Source organism: Triturus cristatus, chromosome 2_1 (assembly GCF_964204655.1).
Source record: "Triturus cristatus chromosome 2_1, aTriCri1.1, whole genome shotgun sequence".
NCBI classification, from domain to species: Eukaryota; Metazoa; Chordata; class Amphibia; order Caudata; family Salamandridae; genus Triturus; species Triturus cristatus.
This window is the reverse complement of record NC_140581.1, coordinates 248,853,339-248,868,986: the sequence shown is the minus strand read 5'-3', so window position 1 is coordinate 248,868,986 and position 15,648 is coordinate 248,853,339. Positions and strand designations below refer to the sequence as shown.

The 15,648-nt window shown below is 43.5% G+C and overlaps 1 protein-coding gene across 1 annotated transcript in view; it reads left to right on the top strand.

Annotated features, from left to right (window-relative positions):
- Positions 1-15,648, top strand: part of ADAMTS12 (ADAM metallopeptidase with thrombospondin type 1 motif 12) — a 4,274,824-nt gene that overhangs the window by 2,610,049 nt on the left and 1,649,127 nt on the right. The gene's annotated exons all lie outside the window — the stretch shown is intronic.

The window sequence follows — 15,648 nt, the reverse complement described above, 5'->3', positions numbered from 1 at the left end:
CAACTCCCTACGAGTAAAGGTTTAATCAGCAGCGGCCCATGCAGGTAAGAGTGGAAGGGCGTTGGGGCCGGGATAGGGGTAATTCGACAGATGACCACTAGGGAAGATTATATAAATAAATAATACATTTTTCCTTGTCGTCGCCTGTCGAAATCACCCTCTGTACGGGCGGCTGCTGAATTTAAGGAGGGCACAGTTCTTTTGATTTGTACTTCTTGTATATGAATATTCTCCAAATATTCCTATTGAATTTTGTTAGAAATGGGGTTTCTGGTTGCATAGGGTATGCACCTAAGCCTGCAGAACCCACCACTCTAGTCAAGGTAAGGTAGTTACACACCGAAGATAACCCCTGGTCATCTCCTTGGTAGCTTAGCAGATCAGTCAGGCTTATCCCAGATGTGTAAAGCATTTGCGCAACACACTCACACAACAGTGCCACACTAGGCATACCACAAGAGAGACTCCACACAAGGTTATATAAAAATAGCCTTTGTAATATTCAAAAACACATTAGACTACAATCACATATATTACTGTGTCACTAGGCACTTGTCATCGTGTCACAGAGATTACAGAAATCATTTTGCTAATCAGGCAATTGTCACAACATCATCAGCAGTGCACTATAGCAAATACTTGTAGAGTGCACACATGATAGAAATATCCTTACTGGCCATGTAACACCACATAGATCCACATGAGGGCATAAACTGTAAGGTATGACACAAATCATAATCAGGCTATCAGTTAGAACAACAGTAAGAGTGGCATCTGCGCTCCTACGACAAGGGAAGCAGTACTGTCTTTCCCCATGTAGGCACCTGGGCTACTCGCCCCCCCCCCCACCCCGTGGAATGCGGTAATTCAGGAGGGTTCATTCCTCCTCGGGGATCTCCAACACTACTCCTCTTTCCCAATGATGAGTGGGGGCCTCTGTTGAGGTTTCCCCTTTATGCCCCAAGCAGTGAGGGGCAACTGCCCATGACACGGGGCGCAGCCATCAATAACACGGGAGAGGGGCCCGGCCACTACTTCAGGCCAATGGGGCCAACCGTGCCCCCCTCCCCAAATGCCTGCAATCTTCAGGCTTCCCCCCAACAGGAGGCAAAAACAAAACCCAAGGTAGCCGCCCGCAACCATGCGGTGCCTCTGCCAATTAATGCAGTGAAGGGTGATTCCACACTGGACTTCTTTGGCCGGGACGTCAAGTGAGGTGGGGTCACTCACCCACCAACCTCAGACTGCACCAGCTGCTTCTGTGCAGCAGGACACGGAGCAAAGTAACCGTTGGCTTCACTCTCCACCCCCTGACCTGCCACAGTGGCAGGCCCTGCCCCTCTATGACGTGGGTGATACTAGGCAATGTGGAAACCCCGGACTGGTATTTCCTCTTCCTTGGAGTGCGCTGCTCCAGCGGGAGTCTACGAGGCTCTGGCTTGTTCACGTTGCTGGTGCCGCAGGTGAGCCCAGCCCCGAGACCGGCACTCTCCATGCATGGGCCATTAGCACTTCGGGTCTCGTTTGGTTTCAGAGGCACAGGTAGGTTTCCCAGCCAAACGTTGCAGCGCTTCCCTTCCAGGCACTGAAAGTGACAACGGAAGCACCTTCCAACGCTCCACTCATGATGCCAAAGAAAACAAATCACCGGATAGAAAGCACAGCACTCACCAAGTGCTGCTTCAAATTACCCAGGGCAAGGAATACAGCCCTGGAAAATCCCTGGGGGTGCCAACAACCGGGCACAGGCAGGCCAGCACAAGGTTCCAGTCAACAACACTGGCAGTCCTTCTCTCCACCAAACAGGCAGCAGGTCAGGCACCCTGAGCAATCCAGTCCAATGACAGTCCCTCCTGGCCAGGTGCAATCTGTAGGGCCAGCAACCACTGGTTCTAAGTCCCATGCAGTGTCTTCTTCTCATCATGGGGTCACAGCCCCTTTACTTATAGTGCCAATGTCTTTGTTCTCGGGGGCACTCCAAACACTGTTTACACCCCAGGCCCCAGACACACCTCAGGGAGTTGGAGCCAGCATTGTAGAAGGCAGGCGCAGACCTATTCAGTTGCAGGTGCAACTCCTCCCACCACTCCAAATGCAGACCAGGCCTATTCAGGTGCAGGTGCAACTCGTCCCACCACTCCAAATGCAGACCAGGCCTATTCAGGTGCAAGGGAAACTCCTCCCACTACTCTAAATTCAGCCAACGTCTATTCATCCTAATACTGAGTCACCCAGGAAAGGCAGGACACACCTCAACCCCCCTTGTGACTGACTGGAGATCCCCTCTCTTCTATCAGTCAAAACCACACTTCTAAAAGGGACATTTATAAAATAGTAATAGTAAATCTGCTTTCACCAATAAGCAGGATTTATCACTACTATACCAAACATGGTCATGCTACTCCTCTCAGATCAGAAATTACCACTGAAACACATATCAGGTTATTCCCAATGCAGAGGGCATTCTCATAGTAGTGAGAAACCAAATAGGCAGTTTGTCACTACCAGGACATGCCACACAGTTAAGGCACATGTCCTAACTTTTAACTACACCTCACCCTGCCCATAGGGCTAGCTAGGGCCTACCTTTGGGTGACTTATATGTAGCAAAAGAGAAATTTGGACATGCAACCACTTGCCATGCCACGTAACTGCGGCAGTAAACTGTGTGTGCAGGCCCTGCAGTGGCAGAGGCCTGAGACATGTTTGAAAGGCTACTTCGGTGGGTGGCGTAAGCAGCGATGCAAGCCCACTAGTAGCATTTAAATTACAGGCCCTGGGTATATGGGATACCATGGTACAAGAGACTTACAGGTAAAATAAATATGCCAAACAGGTGTAGACCAATCTTACCAAGGGAACAAGAGAGAGCACATGCACGTTCACACTGATCCGCAATGATAAAGTGCCTAGTGCCATAAAACCACCAACAACAGGTCAGATAAAATACAGTAGGAAGGCAAAAAGTTCTGGGATGACCCTGCAAAAAGGGCCAAGTCCAACATCTTTCCGTTGTAAATATTTGCATTCACAGTGGCCTGTAAGAGTATGTAAAGAGTACTAAGGGAGCAGATCTTTATGTACTCCAGAATGCTTTGCAAATAGGTCTGGAGCGGATTACATTTAGGTTTCATCTAGTAATCACGCAACAATTTTCCAAAGACGCGTTCCACGGGTGTAACGGGGAGCAAGCACTCTGCTCCAATCAATCACACGGCGAACGTTGCCTTATTCCCACGCTGTTGTGATTCTTGGCTCCACACACAGAAGCGACCTGCATGGCAGGTTGCACAGTGTGCCCTTAACCGCGATTGTAGCTATAATAAATAACATCTCAAACTAGGGCACACCGATGTATGCAGCAGCTGGTAACACACGTCCATGTGCAGTCGGGAACTTTTCAAACTTTATGACTCCAACACGGAAAATCACTTCATCAAATTGGCTGAAAGCATAATAATGGTTGTGGATGAAATCTTGTCAGCCACTAAGCTGCGAAAACTATAATTTGGTGCAATTTTGCTAGGCCTTTCAAGCTACTACTTTGCAAGTTTTTGTTCTGATGTAAGTTTTGAAACCTTGAAAAGGTAACACTCTGCTGGAGTGTACTAAGTAATCATTTCCCTTATAACCGGAAATGTGGTCTTGGTCAGGTGCCTTGTAATGAAGAACGTCAGGCTGCCGGGCTGGTCACTCTATCTGATAATTAGGGCCTTTTCATGTAAATTGCATTCGATGCCATAATGGGACAGAACTGCATATCAAACACTTAGCAGCCTTTCTTTTCCCTTTCCCATTTGACTCATGGGAATCCTTTGTAAGCCTTCTACATTTAATGTTAATTGGGAAAATAGCTTAAAGCGATGTAGCTCCCAGCTACAGATGGTCTGAAGATGCAACTACCAGTTAGTTTGCAGCTATGTTTGCTCATTTTCTTACCTCCTCTCAATTTACATGGCAGAAATGACCAAAGTATAGGCAAAACGCTATAACGTATTCCGTTTGTAAGTTGGATTTAACTAACGAATCATTTATACATTTTTGCTAATTCACAAACATTTCCCCTGACACCTGTTCTCAGCATCCATTCTAATCTTAACTAAACTATGCATAGCAGAAGTTGGTATTTAGATGCATAACCAGAGTATGAGAGGGGTGTAGAATTTTTTTTGTATTTTTCTGTTCAATCGGGCTTTTCTCCATTGCAGCTTTTCATAGTGTTTGAATTTCAAACCGACTGTCATATTTTACCGACAAACTACACAAGGACGTAGAGAAGTTAAAGTGTTTTACTTCTTCTATTCTGGTGTAGCATTTGCTGCAATGACAACATACTCATCATTTCGCTACACTTTGTTTCATCCTTTTGTATTGTGAAAGGTGTATGTCTCTTTTCTGCTCTCTCATATAGTTGTAAGACAGGCTACTCCATGGTGTAGTTCTGCTGTGTGTATGCATCAGGAGCACAGCCTAGTCTGAGGCCGTATATTGGCAGATGCTCTCATGGACAGGTGCACAGGTATGATGGGCTGAATGAGGCCAGAGATTGTGAAAGAGCGTGAGAGAGAGAGAGAGAGAGAGAGAGTGTAAGCAGACAAATGAGTTGTTGCATGCCTTTGGCATTTATACGGAGGCTGTGTGGATCAAATTACTGTGTGTGACCGCGCCAGGGCCACAGTGAGCTCTACCATTTTAGTCAATGGGTTAGCTGAGGGAACAGCCAGAGAATGAAGTCAGAGCCTCACACATACGTGAGTCTTTGGTCTCTCAGTCAGCATTGCCTCTGAGGAAGTTTCCTGAGGAATCTGCCTTTGGTATTACTTTGAATGTGTGCATGGTGATGCCAAAGGCATAAGCGGCAGGACTGTAAAATGACTAGTTCTTCATCATGGCTAACCCCATATTGGTAGATTATTTGGAATAGTACATTTGATGAGTGAGTTGTTCAACACAAGAGGGCTCATCTTTGGAAAGTAGTTGAGTTTTACACCTGGTTGACATTGCTTGAACTTTCCAGGTGAAACTACTGTACAATGACAGCCATTTGTAAGATGTGCTATCATTGTTTAGAATTATCTACAGTGGTAGAAAGGCATAGTGACTGAGGGCCTGATTTTGACCTTGGTGGATGGGTTACTCCATCACAATTATGACGGATATCTCATCTGCTGTAATAGAAATCCCGGTTCCATGATGGAATATCGTTAACATAAATATCGTCAGAAATAAATATCGTCACTAAAATATCGCTTACATTAATATCGTCATCCTATACTTAAACAAGGATTCACACAAATATCGATTTTTTTTTTTATCGACAACCCTAATATCGTTCACACTAATATCGACAACATAAATATCGACTACTACATGATCGACTTTATTTTAAATAACATGACCTTAGACATATATATCGACTACACTAACATCGACGACCTATCTGCTTATAGAAATATACAAAAAATATCGTCTTTTTATTACCAACTCGATATGCACTATTCTTTTATTTTACACACTTTTTTTTAACTATTTAACTTTACAAAACTATTCACACATATAATTATTTAACGGTTTTCTAATTCAAAATAACGTTGTCGACCAATGATTTTGAAATTTCACTAATTGAACCAATCAAAAGCTACCATTAATTAACTCACTAATATAAAAACAATTATACACTTAACGTAATTTACCATTTTTGGGCCAAACTTGGAGAAAAACAGTTACCTTGCTGAGATAAGAAAATACAAACCTACGACTACAACTACAAAACGTCATACTACACTTGAAGTAAGCAAAATCCCATTGCTTTTTTCATTCGAACTTAGCATAAAGTAGATAAACTCCCTAAATTAAAAAGTGTTCTTCTTTAGAGTGAAAAAAGAACATGTTGAACTTATCAACAACAACCAGAAACTTACATGTAAAAACATTTATTAACTACCTTATCCATGTCTACTTAGATAGCTGACAAAAATTATTTAAACTTGCTAAGTAAATGTACAATTTACTTCATATATTAACAACTACTATCATCCAAATACTATAAGTAACACAATGATTAGAAAAAAAAAATGAATGCTGCACTAGGTTGCTGTCCAGTAGCACAGGCGCAAAGGAGGATAGTTCAGTTAATCCATGAATGTATAGGCAGCATACGTGGCAACTGCTTCCAACAAAAAATCGTTTGCAGGGCCACTAAAAGTCTCAGCCATCCAATTAATTAAAGAAAAGGAACATACGTGTTCTTCAACCATCGGAGCCTCTAGCACAATCAGAGGGCAACCGGAATGTTCCTCTAAATAGCTCATAGCCAAGAAGTCGTAGGCAGCCGTTGATATGTCCCAATTACCCAGGATACCATGCGCCGCACCACAAGCCATAATCCGGACACCAGAACAGGCCAACTCGTGAGACACTAAGGGCCTCATCAGTCGATCGAAATCCGGCACCGGAGACACCGTGTTGGTCAAGCACAAATCCAGAGGCCATTCAAAGGGACAATCCAGGCAGTGAAATACAGGTTGCACGCAGGTGAAGTAGGAATACCTGAAGGATAATCCATATGCCAGGCTTAAAGTCGCCAATGGCAGAGTACCATAAAAGTCAAGCATCCTATCACGAAGAAGATGCAGACGTGACAGGTGCTCGTGTGGCACAGAAACAGCAGCCATTCCGTAGTATGAAAAGTAAAAGCAGCACACCTGCCACCAGCGCCAGAAGCAGCGGAACACCTCCAAAGATGCTCGAGAAAATCGAATTAAAAAATGCCGGAATCACACCAAAAATAGTTTGGAAAGAGGTCACGAGGCCTGAGCCTACAAGTTTAAAAAAATAAGCCAGGCCGGTCGTGGACGAGGCATTGAAAATAGTTAGGATCAAAGCTCCGAAATGTAGGGGGAGGTCAGTATTCAAAACCGCCTGTACCTCAGTGCGCGTATTAGCAACGTGAAGGACAAATGTTTCACGAGAGGAAGTCAATGACACCTCTTTTTGGAACAATACAGCTCTTATTCTGCTCAACTTGTTGAACTCTGCTTTCAAGGTTGGAATCGAAGGCCAGATGGAAACATCCAGCCGCCCGTGCGGGGGTGAAAAGAGAACATTATTGCAGGAGACAACCCTCTCCGATACAGTTACTATATATGGGATTCCCACTAACATCCCGCAGCAAGCTTCATTATTCAAAATTAAATAACTACTGTTTGCAAGCAGCGTCAAAGAAGGCGTAATCACAGGCACTGGGACACCTCGTAGGACGCAGGCCAAAATCGGGGCTTGTACATTGCATGCACCGTGTAATTGAATGTGCCTACATACCAAGGAATGATCTGGTGTCGTGGTACATTCCTCACCCTTCAGATAAACCTCAGTTCCGTCCCTAGTACATCTATACGTAAAGGGGAGGGACCAAACCTCATGTATGAAAGCGGTGCCCAGCTGTTCATATCTACCCAGAGCATAATGTTTCATACAAGACGTAAACTTAAGAAGTGCGAACGGTAGAATTATCAACCCGTATATAAGCCACGTGACTGAATTGATTTCCGCCACAGAGAAAGGTAACGGTTCTAATTTTTCAATATGTAATAATGAATATTTAGCATCTTTCATGGACATAAATAGCTGCTTATCAGTAATGTTACAAGGAATGAATAACGATGTAGTGCTCAAATAGTCCCAAGGGACCCTCCCTGCCTTTAACGTCTGCAAAGTCCATGCAAACTGCATAACAGAACGCAACTGGTTTTGACCATTATATAACACAGACATATCATCATGCACAATATCAACAACTGACGAAACAATATTATCTAATGTATAAATTCTGGAAGAGAGAGTGCTAATGCTGTTATCTATAACGGCTAAAACCTTTTCCATGTTTGCTTGGTCAATAGCTCTCAATCTTCAAGCCGCCTCAATTGGCGAAAATTTCCACACTTCGTTGTAAATAGCATACGCCCACCTTTTGGTTCTGCCACCCACAGGACCTTTAACAAAAGAATTCAAATCTATTTTGTCATGTAACTTCGATAAATGAACTTTGACAGATGCTAAGGTGGAATGTCGCAGCCAGGATTGACATAACTTTCCCACAGAATATGTAGTTACAGTATGTGACGACTCAAACCGAGGGTCTACGCGTTCCAGAGGACTAAATACCCTTTTGATCAAAAATAAATTGTAAACTCAGGGAAAGTTCTGGATAGTAAACCATAATAAATTACTATTCTAACTCCAATCCAACATAAGTCAGGGAAAGTGCTGGATAGTAAACCATAATAAATTACTATTCTAACTCCAAACATAACATAACTCAGGGAAAGTGCTGGATAGTAAACCATAATAAATTACTAATCTAACTCCAATCCAACATAAGTCAGGGAAAGTTCTGGATAGTAAACCATAATAAATTACTATTCTAACTCCAATCCAACATAAGTCAGGGAAAGTGCTGGATAGTAAACCATAATAAATTACTATTCTAACTCCAAACATAACATAAGTCAGGGAAAGTGCTGGATAGTAAACCATAATAAATTACTATTCTAACTCCAATCCAACATAAGTCAGGGAAAGTGCTGGATAGTAAACCATAATAAATTACTATTCTAACTCCAAACATAACATAACTCAGGGAAAGTGCTGGATAGTAAACCATAATAAATTACTAATCTAACTCCAATCCAACATAAGTCAGGGAAAGTTCTGGATAGTAAACCATAATAAATTACTATTCTAACTCCAATCCAACATAAGTCAGGGTAAGTGCTGGATAGTAAACCATAATAAATTACTATTCTAACTCCAAACATAACATAAGTCAGGGAAAGTGCTGGATAGTAAACCATAATAAATTACTATTCTAACTCCAATCCAACATAAGTCAGGGAAAGTGCTGGATAGTAAACCATAATAAATTACTATTCTAACTCCAATCCAACATAACTCAGGGAAAGTGCTGGATAGTAAACCATAATAAATTACTATTCCAACTCCAATCCAACATAAGTCAGGGAAAGTGCTGGATAGTAAACCATAATAAATTACTATTCTAACTCCAAACATAACATAAGTCAGGGAAAGTGCTGGATAGTAAACCATAACATAAGTCAGGGAGAGTGCTGGATAGTAAACCATAATAAATGACTATTCTAACTCCAATCCAACATAAGTCATGGAAACTGCTGGATAGTAAACCATAATAAATTACTATTCTAACTCCAAACATAACATAACTCAGGGAAAGTGCTGGCTAGTAAACCATAACAAATTACTATTCTAACTCCAATCCAACATAAGTCAGGGAAAGTGCTGGATAGTAAACCATAATAAATTACTATTCTAACTCCAAACATAACATAACTCAGGGAAAGTGCTGGATAGTAAACCATAATAAATTACTATTCTAACTCCAATCCAACATAAGTAAGGGAAAGTGCTGGATAGTAAACCATAATAAATTACTATTCTAACTCCAATCCAACATAAGTCAGGGAAAGTGCTGGATAGTAAACCATAATAAATTACTATTCTAACTACAAACATAACATGACTCAGGGAAAGTGCTGGATAGTAAACTATAATAAATTACTATTCTAACTCCAATCCAACATAAGTCAGGAAATGTGCAGGTTAGTAAACAAAAGAAATTTTTCTATCTAAATTATTTTTTAGACCCTATTCCCCTATAATACCAAAATAACGCTTCTTCAATATTAATTTAATATTTTTTATTAATATTAAAAAATAAATTTCGTGTAAAAATTTTAATTTCGATGTTAAATTTTGATTTCATGATACATTTCTAATTTATTAATATTTTATGCAATTTTTAAAGACTACATTTTTAAATTACTACCCACCCTAATCCCCTATAATACCAAAAACCCGCTCCTAAAATTTTTATTTGAAATTTTTAAATTTAATTACAAATTTAAATTCGTAAACATTTAGAAATTTAAAATTAAATTTTTAATTTCTTAATTATTTTCAAATTTGTTTATATTTTATAATAATTTACTATTCTAACTCCAATCCAACATAAGTCAGGAAATGTGCAGGTTAGTAAACAATATACATTTTTCTATCTAAATTATTTTTTAGACCCTATTCCCCTATAATACCAAAATAACGCTTCTTCAATATTAATGTAATATTTTTTATTAATATTAAAATATAAATTTCGTGTAAAATTTTAAATTTCGAGGTTAAAATTTGATTTCATTATAAATTTCTAATTTATTAATATTTTATACAATTTGTAAACACTACATTTTTAAATTACTACCCACCCTAATCCCCTATAATACCAAAAACCCGCTCCTAAAATTTATATTTGAAATTATAAAATTTAATTACAAATTTAATTTCGTGAAGAATTCGAAATTTCAATTTAAAATTTGGATTTCTTAAATATTTTCTAATTTGTTTATATTTTATAAATTTTTTAAAAACCAAATTTTAAATTACTACCCACCCTTATCCCCTATAATACCAATAACCCGCTACTAAAATTTTAACAATTCTTTTGTAGAAAATATTTTTTAACACATATTATTACTAGTAGGAGTTTTGTAAGTTTTTTAAAAACATAATACATATTTTTTTATAAATTTTATAACAACTTATATTTTTCTGTCGATATTATATGAAACGACATTTTGTTCAACGATATTCTGTTCATCGATATTTTTTTATGACGATATTTTTGTCATTCTCACGAAACGATATTTTTTAAAAAGATATTTGCTATAACGATATTTTTCACAGTCGATATTCTTACCACGATATTAATGCTAGTCGATATTTTCCCGTCGATATTCTATCTTTATACCAGAAATCCCATAGGATATGATAGGATTTATATATCGGCAGACAGGATATCCATCATCATTGTGACGGGGTAACCAGTTCGCCAAGATCTAAATGAGGCCCTAAATCTGTAGACCAGTGTGCGGAGGAGCTCCATAAATTGTTTTCAATATGCAAGTTTAAAGATCTTTGCAAGGAACTAATTAGACATCAGTTAACAAACAACAAATAACCTAAAAATCATTTGTGACTGAAAGAACAAATACTGTAAGATGTTATAAACAGTTTTATTATTTAAAGATATATATATGAATGAAAGAAGAATAAGTGTAATAAAAAAGTTTAAGTGAGTGCAGTGAATATGATGTTCTCCTTTGAAACTCGTTTTTCCCCTCTAAACCTCATTTTTAGTCCAGGCTAACTGCTTTTCCCGCTTTTCTAATCCTAGCTGTTTTCTTGCCTGCCCTCTCCCTTCTGCTTCCTGCCTCCCACTGACACCGCCCTGTTCACACCCCCCTCCTAGGAAACCCACTTAGACACAGTGCGACCACATTGAGCAGATTGCCGGGCATGACCTCCCCTGCTGCTCGCTCTACCTAGCAGGTCCTCAGATCTCAATGAAAGTTCTCAACCATTTTTGTGGTCTTCATTCCAGATTCCCTAATCTCTGTTCTCCTTCAAACTCGTATATTTAGCAGACCCCTGATTTCTCTCCTTCTAACTCGTTTACTTTGCAGGCCCCTACCTTCTAACTTGTTTATTTTGCAGGGGCCCTTTTTCTTTGTTTCTATCTCATGTATTTTGCAGGCTCCCATTAACTCTTGTTCTTCTTCTAACTTGTTTATTTTGCAGGCTCCCTTTAACTCTTTCTCTCCTGCTAACTCATTTTATTTTGTAGGCTCCTTAAAGATTTTCCCTATTGAAACTTGCTTTTTCCACTCTAAACCTCATTGTCAGTAAAATTGTTCTCCCTCCCTCGCAGCTCCACCATTAAGTGAGGCCTTCCCCCGAGCCCCTGCACTCTCAAGTGTTGGTGTTCGAGGCCCTCCTCCACCCGCAGGTTTCACCTGCACCTCATACCTGTTGGTTCAGTGGACCTCTGTCTCCTTTCTCTTGCTCCGTTTTTTCTCTCCTTTTTCACTTGTTTTTCCCCTCATTTCTATCTCCCCCCTTCACTCTCCTTCTGTGTCTTTCCTCAGTTTTCACTTGTTTTTTACCCTCATCTCGATCTCCCCCTTTCACTCTCCTTCTGTGTCCTCTGTGTCTTTCCTCTTGCACTTTTGCTGTCTTATTTGCACTTTTCCCTCTCTTTTTGCCTTTTTCCTTTTTCAGCCTGTTTTTCCCTGCCGCTGCTGCCCCTGCGGCTCCTCCCCCCCAGCATGACCCGCGTGACCGTCCCAATCCAGCTCCCCTCTCGGCTCCTGCCTCCCAGCTGTCCAGCCCTCCCGACCCCTACTTAATGGCGGCCCCTGCGCCCGTCTGCCACCCGACTGCGACCAGTGACTGGAACCCTGGATCTCTGCACCACCAACGCTACGACCCAGCGGCACTTCACACTCTCAACCCACGCCGCAACAACAACTGCAAGCTAGCATCACCAGCCGACACCCAAGGACCCTTCAGCTGTCACCGCTGCTGGCACACCTGCAGCACTGCCAAGACCACGGACCCAGCGCAACCCGTCCGCAAGAACACAACCGAACCGAAGACCCTGCAATGCATCCTCCTCAATGTCCGATCCCTCCACAAACATGCCACCGAAATCTGGGACCTCCTCGACAGCACCACCCGGATGTAGCATTCTTTACCGAAACCTGGACCAACACCACCTCGGGACCGGACATCGCCATCGCCATTCCCCAAGGATACAAGATCTCCAGGAAGGACCGCCCCACCCACCCAGGAGGAGGAATCGCCATCATCCACAAATCCACCCTCCACCTGAGCACACACCCCGACAAGCCCACAGACCTGATGGAACACCTTCACTTCAAGATACTGGCCAGCCCTACCTCCACCCTCCGAGGAACCCTCATCTACCGACCCCCTGGACCCAGCGTACTTTTCGCCAACTCCATCACGGACATCATCTCCCCGCATGCCATTGCGTTCACCAACTACACCCTACTGGGAGACCTCAACTTCCACCTCGACAACCAATTGGACCCCAGCACCACATCCCTCGTGGACAACCTCCACAACATTGGACTCTGCCAGATCGTGACTGAACCCACGCACTCAGCAGAACACACCCTTGACCGCCTCTTCAGAAGAGGAAACTCCATCACCTTCAGCCACACCACCAAACTCCCATGGACTGACCATTGATGCGTCCACTTCACCTTCAGAACACCCACCATCCACAGACACCAACACCTGCTCCCACAAAGAAACTGGACCAGAATCACCGACAACCAGCTAACCTCATCACTTAGTAACTCCACACCAACCATCGCGGAAAATGACAACCCCAACACCGCAGCCCGAACCCTGGACAGATCGATCTCCGACAGCGCCAACACCGTAGTCCCCCTCAAGAAAAACAACAACACCCACGCCAAGAAAGCTAGATGGTTCCCCACTGAACTTCAAGAGTCCAGACGCACTTGCTGCCACCTCAAAAAGGCCTGGAGGGACACCAAATTCACAGCAGCCCAGAACAACTTCAGAGCCACCACCAAAGCCCACCAACAACTCATCAGAAAAATGAGGAAAAAAGCGATTGAAAACAGAATCTCCACTCATGCACACAACAGCAAAGAACTCTTCAACATCATCAAGGAGTTCGCCCAACCCACCAGCGAGTCCACCGACATCCCTCCCTCACAAGACCTCTGCGGCAAACTCAGCACCTTTTTCCACCACAAAATCAAGAGCATCTACGACAACTTTGACGAAGACAACCAACACACTGAACCCTCACCAACCACCCCGACACCCTGAAGCCAGCGATAGACAACTGGACAGCCCTCACCACCGAAGACACACTGAAGACGATGAAGTCAATCCATTCCGGGGCCCCCACGGACCCCTGCCTGCACCACATTTTCAACAGAGCCGCCAACACCATCGCACCCATGCTCTGCCACATCATCATCCGATCCCTGGCAACCACCTCATTCCCTGACGACTGGAAACATGCCGAGATCAACCCCCTCCTTAAGAAACCCTCGGCGGACCCCACCAAACTCAAAAACTACAGACCCATCTCCCTGCTCCCGTCCCCAGCGAAAGTCATTGAGAAAGCCATCAGCAGCCAACTCGCCACATTCTTCGAAGAGCACAACATCCTCGACTCCTCCCAATCCAGCTTCAGAACAAAACACAGTACTGAAACCGCCCTCCTCGCTGCAACAGACAAGATCCGCACACTACTGGTCAAAAGAGAAACAGCAGCCCTCATCTCCTTCGACCTCTCAGCGGCGTTGAACACAGTCTCTCACTGCACCCTAATACGCAGACTCCAAGATGCAGGGATCCAAGACAAGGCACTCGACTGGATCCCCTCCTTCCTCTCCGGCAGAACGCAGTGGGTCTGACTCCCTCCTTTCCTCTTAGACCCTACACCTACCACCTGCGATGTCCCCCAGGGGTCCTCCCTCAGCCCTACGCTCTTCAACATCTACATGGCTCCGCTCGCCCCCATCGTCGGAACCTACGGACTCAACATTGTGTCATACACAGAGGACACCCAACTCATCCTCTCCCTATCCAACTAACCCAACACCGTCAGATACAACTTTCGAGAAGGCATGGAAGCCGTCGCCAAATGGATGAAAAACAGATGCCTACAACTAAACACCAACAAAACGGAAGTACTCATCATGGGCCCAAACCCAATGGTCCCCGCCCTCGGAAGCCCGCCCTCCCCCATGGACCACGCACGCAACCTGGGAATCATCCTGGACTCAGAGCTCAAAATGGACCTCCAGATCAACTCTGTCTCGTCCTCCTGCTTCCACACCCTCCGCCTCCTACGTAAGACCTTCAAATGGATCCTCCTCAAGCACAGAAAGACGGTCACTCATGCCCTGGTCACCAGCAGACACGACTACGGCAACGCACTCCATGCCGTAATAAACAAAAACCTCACCTGCAAGCTACAGAACATCCAAAACGCCGCCGCAAGACTGGTCCTCAACCTGCCAAGACACTGCCACATCTCCCAGCACCTACGCACACTCCACTGGCTCCCCATCGAGGCTAGAGTACCCTTCAAGATGCTAACCCACGCTCACAAGGCCCTCCACGACACCGGACCAGCATACCTGAACAGATGACTCAAATTCCACACACCCCAAAGGACCCTACGATCAGCCCAGCTCTCCTACGCCATGGTCCCCCGCACCAGAAAGACCAGATCGGGAGGCCGCTCCTTCTCCTTCAGCACGGCCACAGCCTGGAACGACCTTCGCTCCACCTCAGACAGACAACATCGCTCCCCATCTTCGCAAAAAATCTCAAAACCTGGCTCTTCGACAGAACCGCTTCTTGATGGACTGGAACCTACGACCACCACCCCCCCAGCACCTTGAGACCCTTATGGGTGAGTAGTCGCACTTAACAAACACCTGATTGATTGAAACCTTGCCTCACTTTTCATCTAGGCTAACCTATTTTTCCAACTTTTTTGATCATAGCTGTTTTCTCACTTGCCGTCTCCCTCCAACTTCCTGCCCCCTACTGACCCCACCCTCCTCCCGAGAAACCTACTTAATGGAGGGTGCAGAGTGACCCCATTGAGCAGTTCCCCATGCAAGCTCTCTCCTGCTGCTTGTTCTGTCAGGCAGGTCCTTGGATCTCCCTAAAGGTAATTAACCGCTTCTGTGCTCT